Below are 9,194 nucleotides of genomic sequence, written 5' to 3'. Positions count from 1 at the left end.
CTCTCTCTCTCTCTCTCTCTCTCTCTCTCTCTCTCTCTCTCTCTCTCTCTCTCTCTCTGTGTGTGTGTGTGTCTGTGTGTGTGAGTGTCTGTGTGTATGTGTGTCTGTGTGTATGTGTGTATGTCAGTGTGTGAGGGTGAACAGAGGGATACCACAATACACAAGTGGTGATCAGAGAACAAACTCACCTTCCATGTTGTTTGAGACAGTTTGCAGTTCACCATTGCACATTTCAGATGATCTGGCTTATCGGCTTCCACGGGTATTCCTGTCTCCTTGCCCATCTCCCCATAGGAACACTTAGATTTCAAAATCATGCTACTGCACTTGGCTTAACATGGGGGCTTAGGGATACGAGCATAGGTCCTCATGATTTTGCAGCAAACTTTTAACTCACTGAGTCACTTCCCTGCCCTGATCCCCACATGCACATTCTTTTTCTATTCTTTTTAAGGATGATATTTGAATCAGACAGGGATCACTATAGTCAAAATCAGGGAGAGGCTGAGGCTGATGCTAACCAGAAGAGCCATATGTGTGACATACTTAGAGAGCTTGGGGACAAAATAAAGAAATACTTCAATTTCCCGAAAGATATAGTTGAGGCATCATAAATCAAGAGCAATTAGGAGGGCTGGGGAGATGTCCTGTGGGCTAAAGTATTTGCCTCACAATTCTGAGGACCTCAGTTTAGGTCCCTAGTACCTGTGTAAAGCGAAGTGTGTTAGTGCATGTCTCTAACCCCAGTCCACCTGCGGGAGGTGAACACAAGACCTTCCCCTGAAGGTCACAGACTGGCTGGTCTCATGTATGCAACACAGAACAAGAGACCCTGTTTCAAAAAAGCTGAAGGTGAGGTACAAAACCTAATGTTGTCCTGTGAACTCCATACAAGTTCAGACACACACATCACACTCATACATTCATTATACACATGCCCACCACATACACATATATGCACATACTCATGCACACGTGCACATAAAGCACATATCACACAGCATTATCAAGTATGTTTTATGTTTCCTTTAATGTTGATCCTTCAGCCTAAATATCCCATTCAGAAGAGATCTGAATGACCATAGACGAGTAAACTGATTTTTTTTTGCCTTCCTTTTGCCAGTCCTTCCTTTTGCTAGTCCTGATTTTAGCTAGAATATATATTTTTTCCTATTCACATTCAGAAATATCCCAAAAGATTCTCTAGGGAAACAGCCAAGAACCTTCCCAAACCCCCAAATTTGTGACTGGAAATTTTATCTAAAGTGCTGGCTTTTTCTTGAATCACATTTTCTGAAGCCACAAATTTCCTATTCAGAATTCCCACCAAACATTTACCACTTTATTGCTTAAATTCAAACTGTACGTGGTCATTCCTGACAAAAATACCAAGTCTGCTTTTCCTCTCCACCAAGGGAGAATTAAGTCTCACTGCAACACCAGTTAGTCATTAGCTCTGTAAGTCAGACTGTAGTTCACGTCTGTGGCTTAGGACAGTTTCAAACGCTAATATGCCACATTCAGGTCATCCCTTTCCCCAGCTAGTACTCAGCAAAGGCCTTGTTAATTGTGATATTTTCCAAAAGTCTAAGTCACAAGTGGCAAACTGGTGGACCATGTCATCATGTGACTTTACCTGGGAGCTATGAATAGATATCTATTCAACACCAGATAAAGTAAACCAACAGCAGACCAGAGAAATGATTACACTCAACTACAGCTTGGTGAGCCAGTCTGTTTATTGGGACTACTTGAAGCATCATGAGTGACTTGAGGCAGTGATATCACACAAGACCCCACATAGTATGGGTGAAGACTCATGAAAATTACATCTCTGAAGCTTCCTGCACGACTTGAAGGCAGCTCCACAGGGTAGAGTCTCTTCTCTCCATTAGGTTTTTGCTGTCTATATAATTTGAGGAAGTAGGAGCTTTTATGAATCTTAAACGTTTCAGGAATTTCCTGGAACTTGTGAGTTGTTTGCTTCCTGAGCCTTAATGATCCTTCCTTCAAGGTGCAATGTTTCTATTTTGGAAGGACATTATACACAGCATATAGTCTAAGTTAATCCCACTGGCACAGACTTCCTATAAGACAGTGAAGAATGGTGAGGACCATGGATTCCAGAGGTATGATTTACTCAGACATTCAGTGGCTACCTCATTTCTCTAGATGGTCAGATATATAGTTCAAGTGTTTGAGAGAAGCTAAACACTCATACAATTTCTTAGAAACATTTCAAGCAATGGCAGTCAGGCAGTGTTTCCAGATATGGTACTGACCAAGTGCCTATTGTCTTTTGCCTTGTGATCTCATATGAGTCCTAGGCTGTTTACTTTTCTTATACACACACACACACACAGAGAGAGAGAGAGAGAGAGAGAGAGAGAGAGAGAGAGAGAGAGAGAGAGAGAGAGAGAGAATGCATAGGCCAGGTATCCCCCTGCCATATTATTTTGTTGATATAATGTCTCTCACTAACTTTACCAGGTCACCTAGGCTGTCTGTTCAGCAAGTCCGAGGAATCTTCTTGTATCAACCTCTCCAGCACTGAGATTACAGAAGTCATCATCACATCCAGATATTTATGTGGGTTCTGTGAATCTGCTCAGGTCCTTATGTTTGTGCTGCTGCAGGCATATTATAGGCTAGGTCCTCTCTGCAAAAATCATATTTTTGACTTGAGATATTTTCAATAATAAACCTCTTAGCTACAGCTATTGCAAGCTGAGATGTATATCTTGTATGTTCTTACATCTGTCTCCTTCCATGAAATGCACATATGCCTGAGGAAATGGTCCTTCCATTCCCAACACATAGGTGTGGAGAGACGATCCAAGGGAAAAGGTTAGATGCTCTGGCACATTTGTATTTCAGAGACATCAGACAACTTTTAAGCCTAAATATAACCCATGAAACTCTCAAAAATGTTTGTGCCCACACAATATTAAAACGTAATGCCTTGGTTGTTGGTGTGTGGGTAATTTAAATGTAAGTTTAAATTCAAAGTAAGATTTACTGATGATCTGAAACTCAGAACTGTTATTACCAACCCTAACATAGAACATTGCCTGGAACTTTACATGTTTTCATAATATTTTATGAAATGCATAAATACAGAAATATATGAATAATTGACAGCTCAGCAGCTTAGATTGGTTGTGAGTGGCTAGGTTTGATAATCTCTGCAATGAAAGAAGGGGATGAGGGAAGAAATGGGAGGAGAGGAGGGAGGAGAAGAAAGAAGAGAGGAGAGGAGGAAAGAGGAAAGGAGAGGAGAGGAGAGGAGGTCAGAGGAGGGGAAGAGAGGGGAGAAGAGAGGAGAGTCTCTTGGCATTAGGTCAAAGATGATGCCTAATTAGAATTCATTTCATTACCAGGGCTCATCTTTGGACAACCAATTTTGCTTCTGTTTATGTTTCTGTCTTCACATCAAAGCACTGGGTTACACAGGTTTGATGCCTTGATCTGAGGCAGCAAAGACTGTTGAGATTTGGACAGAGAGGTTGTATATGTTTGTATATATATATATATGCTAGAATAACACAGTAACTATGCATCTGGAATTGGGGCAGTTCTTCCTGCCTCTCATCAGCTCTTCAGAGGCAGGCAGAACAGGACTGGTAGGCCTCCGTTTATTTATGGAGAAACGGAGAGGCTAAATGATTTATTCAAGATTGCACAGCTTGGAACTGATAAAGGAGCACTTTGAACTGAGCTTTCTAGCTTCAAGGCCAAGTGCCTTCCACTGGATCACATTACCTCCATAAATATGAACCCTGACTCCATTCACTAAGCATAGCCCCTTTCTTAAGCCAGAGAGGATTCACATATGTAAACAGAGGTTCACTCCACAAGCCTGCCCAGTACCCACCCTTCCTGGCTGTGGATGTCAGCCAACTCTGGCTCCTGCTATGAAAGATCTCGGAGAAAGAGCGCATACCTTTAAATATTTTGTTCAATGTAAAAAACAATCAATTTTACATTCAGTCAGCTTCAAATGCATTTATTTCACAAAGCTGGCTCCACAGCAGACCAAAAAAACTGTAGACAGCATTTAAATTTGGGCTTTAAAATCTGTTTCCAAGTATTAATTTTGAGTGGAAACAATTTTGGTTGAATCCAGGGATTATAAATATTCCCCAAGAGTTTTGGGGCTCTTGGCTGCTGTCTCCAAGTCTCACTCTGGTTTCAACCTAGGGGGCTGTTAGATTAGAAGTAGACAGTCTTGGCATGTGACTGCTCCATGTGCCTGCATCTGTCTTTAAAACATGATCTAGAAATGTTGATATTATAAATGACCATTTTTTCCAAAATAAGGTTTGCCGAGTTGAAAGTGAATTCGGATGCCAAAGAGTCTTCGAAGGACGATTTCCATTCAGGGAGATCCGGTTACCTAGCTCTTAGAAAAGTATGAAGACATTCCTTAGGGCAGCAATCCATACATACACTGTTGGAGCTAAAACAGTGGACACTGTGGAGACACTGGATTTGCAAGTCTTTACCCATCCATGCAGGAGCCATGGATAATTTTAGACAGACAGGCAACTGAAGAAAGTCTCCCTGTGTCACTTCCAGTGGGGTGATGCTCCAGGTAAAAATAGAACATAAGACCAGTTGTGCATAGAAATCCTGGTAGATAGTATACTAAGAAGGATTAAAGATGAATGAAGGTATATCTTTAAGTCAGTTCTGACTTCTAAGGTAGGAGTTCAAATCTAAGCCAAACTTCATGAACATATCATGATGGCCGAAACTCTTGTAAGAGAACCTTGTGCTTGGACGACCTCTGTGTGACTGTGAACTTAACCAACATGTATTAGAAAATGATCCGAAAACTGCTGTATGCAGCCTACAGCATCACAATTATTGTGTGATAGTGTAGTGTTTGAGGTTTGGTAGAACCTTTAAGGACAGAAATTCAAGAATCCAGCAGCTCAAGATGGAAGGAGAGAGAGAAACACCCCCCCACACACACACACCCAGCAATAAATCTTGGCAGCTGAGGTTATAATGGAGGGAATTCTTGCCCATTTTCTCACCTAGAAGATCAGCAATTAGCAGGAACATTGAGTCTATCATAAGTCTTCCAGAGGAGAGAACCAACCTGGATAAGAGACGTGGAGCCCAAGGGTCAGAGTGTTGCCGGAAAGCAGCAATACTGTAAAGACAATAGCTTAATTGGGTGTGTAACTACCAGTGATGGCCACAAATGGAATTCCAGTTGTTCCTTCAGGGGCCCCAGCTGATCACACAGGGAACTCTCATGCCTAGGTTGTCCCTCCCCAGTTATCCTTTCTTGAGACACAGGACTCAGAGGACTTTCCTGCCCATTCCCAGGAGGGACAACTGAGTTCTGCCAATGTTTCTGCCAGCTGGAGGAATGCTTTATTCCACCTTAAATGGGGGTCCAATGTTGGGGCTGTACCTGGATCTAATTCTTTAAACATCACTGGGGATTTACATGTCTGACTGGTTGTTATGTTGCAAGTTGAATACTGCCAGCAGATGTGGAACATTCTATCCAAACATCCAGCCATCAGTGTACTCGTGGAGGCACACTCAACACTCCAGCACTGTCTTCTGTGATCTCTAATCTACAGTTTTCTCCAAAGAAATGTAGCTAAACTGCCTGGTCTAAAGATGAGAACAAGTGAATGTCTTATTACAGCTAAAAGGAAACAATGGATTATTTCCTGAAACAAGAGAACAACTAGTAAAATAATGAGCAGAGATTCCCTCCTATGTTCATTTTATTTTACTGTGTTATTGTGAGACAGTCTCACTCTTATGTTTTGTGGTTAGATATATATTCTATGATACAATCAGTTGAGAGCAAGACCGTCAAAGACCCATGAATCAGAGTCCACTGTTATTAGTCAAAATATTTTACTTGAAGTAAATACGTTAAGCCTCATGACACAAGCCTATTGTATAAACTAAAGCTGCTCAGAGGAATCACAAGATCAAGACCCAACTGGACAATTTAGCAAGACTCTCTCTCAGAAGTGTTTTAAGTGTAAGGGATGTGGATAGAGCTCACTAGTGAAGTGCTTACCTATCATGTGTGAGGCCTTAGGTTTGGATTATCTTATAAATAAACAACCAAACAAACAAACAAATAAATAAATGTACATAGATAGGTAGATAGATAAGTAGATAGATAGATAGATAGATAGATAGATAGATAGATAGATAGATAGATGATACATATGTATATACATACATACATACATACACACACACTGCACTCATACATACATACGTAAGTACATAGATAGTTAATTTATAGATGATGAATGCAAATAAATAAAACACATTTAAAATTTGTTGATGGTGGTTCTTAGCCACTACTCTCTTGACTTATTTCCCTCATTTTGCTCAGCCTTTTTTTCTCTAAGCATTGATTACCTATGAGCATGTTATACTATCTCCCGTTTTTCTCCTCTATGACACCAAGTTGTGTGCAGACAGAGACTGTGTGCCCTGTTTGCTTACAGATACATCCTAAAATCCCAGAACATTCTCTGCACACACTTGTCCCTCTGTTATCTGTTATATAAGAACCACTGTAGTTCATGCCTAAGACAGAGCTGCTCTTTGCCTCCTCAAGAGTGGGTTCTCAGCCTAATCTTGTCAGAGGACAGATTCTGTTCATCTCATTTTCTTCATCCCATCTTCAGAGCAGTCTGGAAACCCCAACCCTAAGCCCAGGACATCCTATAAAGACAGCCTGGTGAGGCTCAGAGGAAACTGGACCATTCATCAAAGTACCAGTCTGTCTTTTGCCATTGTCTTCAAATCCCAAGCTTTGAGTACATGTAAGCATTTGTGAAAGAGGCAAAAGCCTCCCTTATCAGCCAGAGGCCGGGAGGTTGATGCATTCCATATGTTCTGTCTTCTAGGACTTTCTCCCCTACTGTGATGACGATCCCTTCACTACCACCAGTATTGATCAAAGGTACCAGATCTCCTGTCAAGAGACATTGTACTGATTGGAAGATCTTCTTGGTATCCACCTAATAAAGGGTACAATATCTTCCCAGATAGCCTGGACAGAGAAAACTGTTCCTTCATGGAATGTCACCATCTGGCACAATCATTCCTCACTTGAGCCAAAGAAAATTCAAACACACCCCCAAACAACTAGTACACCATGCAAAGAGAAAATCTAATGGCTTCTTGTTATAGTTTGAATGAGAAATGCTCCCCACAGGCTCATGTATTTCAATTGATGATGCCATTTGGGAAAGCTGTGTGACCTGTATGGGTCACACCTTGATGGAAGAAGTGCATCACTGGGAGTGGGACTAGAGAAGCCTAGCCCCACTTCCTGTTTACTCTACATGTTTCATGACTCTGCATATAATGTAACCAGCTGTCCTCTGGCTCCAGCTGCCACACAACTCTCTGCTGTGATGGAACATAGACCCTTGAACTGTAAACTAGAACAAACAACAAAGTCCCAACTCACCAAAATCCCTTATCAGTAAGGGATACTTGCCCTATAAAGATTTCACTAATAAATGTCCATGAAAAATGGTTAAAACCTTCAGGAGTATCCAATCTTTTGACATTTCAACATGACAATGTCATCTACAAATGCTCTGGATAGAATCTGTAGCTACTGGAGAGCAGATACCTGAGATTTGCACATGGCAGCTTGGAAACACCTGTCAAATGACAGGGTCTCTAACTTGAGATGGTTTGACTTACATTTTTTCAATTCTATTGTGGTACAAGATCAATAAGCATCCTGTAAGAACTACACTTCAAATCTTTCATCTTGATCTTTTCTAAGACTAGTCCTTTTATGCAATTAGCCATATTCTATCATGGGCTACTTGTAAGTTATGATTCTCAGTAAGTCATATTATTAAATGCTTTTTGTCACAATGATGACTCCAATTTATGGATGTTTATGAGAATGTAACTCAGTTCTAAGTCAAAAAGCACTTGTAGCTTCTTTGGCAATATTGTTGATTAACAGGGAGTGTGCACTGTGCCTGCCTGCCTGTCTGCCTTCCTCTTTCCCTCTCTCCCTCCTTTCTTTCTTCCTTTCATCATCTATATCTTAAAGAGAAAAATATACTCTCTTAATAGAAAAATACAATCTCTCATATTTGTATTAGACTCTGGCTTGAGTTGAGGCAGCCAATTTTCGAGCTGAAGTTGACGTGTTTATGGGCATTCTATTTAAATGTGGCAATGTGTGTTGTCTAATGAGAGAGAAAAGAGAACATCCTCACCATTCCAAAGCCCCTGAAATAGTATTTCAGGCATAACCAGAAGCAAAGCTGCCTGGAAGTTATTTAGAGGCATGGATAAACACTTGAGAGCCTGCAGATACACTGGGGTTTACACTTCTCCCACAAAAGATCAACATTTGTCTAAGTCATCTTGCATGCCTGTTGAGAAAGCATGCAGATGGGAAAATGTTGACATGGTGAACAGGGCCAAGAGGTGTAAGATTTAAGGCCATTATCACTCACTGTCGAGACCAATGACTCATCAAGGTAGGGGAGATTGGTATAAACTCAGAAGCACTGTTCTCTGCCAATGGAAGCACAAGAGAGACCTCCACCAATTATTTAGGATTTTGTTTTTCTGGACAATGCTACTCATTATTCCTTGGCTGTGACGTCCTTATAAGAAAAGAGGTTCTTGTGTCCCTCTGAAAAGTGCAACTCAGACAAGTCTTCTGTGCATAACACACCCATTTCCCAAAACAATGAATACAAGCAAGGAGGATGGGAAGAGGCTTGCTTTGCAAACCTCTTGACTTATGGAAATGCACACATTATAAGACCCACCAAGAGATATGAACAGGAATAACTCTTTCATGGAAGATGACTTAGAAATTTCTCACACGTAAATGGTATCCCTATCGGCCCAAACAAAAGATCCTGATAGGAAAGGGACCTCAGATGCTATTAAACTGAACACCTTTTATTTCTTTTAATTTTTAAAATCTTTTTTATTTGTATATATAGGTGTGTCTGTGTGTGAGTTTGTTCATGTGAGTACAATGACCACAGAGGCTAAAAAGGCGTTGGATGCTCTGGGGCTGGGATTACAGGAGGCAGTGTGCTACCAGAGGTGGGTGCTGGGAAATAAACTCCAATTCTCAGCAAGAGTGGATTCTTAACTTCTGAGCCATTCTCCAGGCAGAACTCTTGAAGAAGAAGAAGGAG

At 41.0% G+C, this 9,194-nt stretch overlaps 1 long non-coding RNA gene across 1 annotated transcript in view; it reads left to right on the top strand.

Moving 5' to 3' along the window:
• The window catches only part of LOC114624528, a 32,698-nt gene extending 24,682 nt beyond the window's left edge, over positions 1–8,016 (top strand). Inside the window, exon 3 of the long non-coding RNA XR_003711949.1 lies at positions 6,906–8,016. This is a non-coding gene — a long non-coding RNA (uncharacterized LOC114624528). The remainder of the gene's footprint in view (positions 1–6,905) is intronic.
• Positions 8,017–9,194: the final 1,178 nt, after the last annotated feature.

This window comes from Grammomys surdaster, unplaced genomic scaffold (assembly GCF_004785775.1).
Source record: "Grammomys surdaster isolate TR1022 unplaced genomic scaffold, NIH_TR_1.0 208, whole genome shotgun sequence".
Lineage (NCBI taxonomy): Eukaryota > Metazoa > Chordata > Mammalia > Rodentia > Muridae > Grammomys > Grammomys surdaster.
This window is presented reverse-complemented; position numbering and strand designations above follow the sequence as displayed.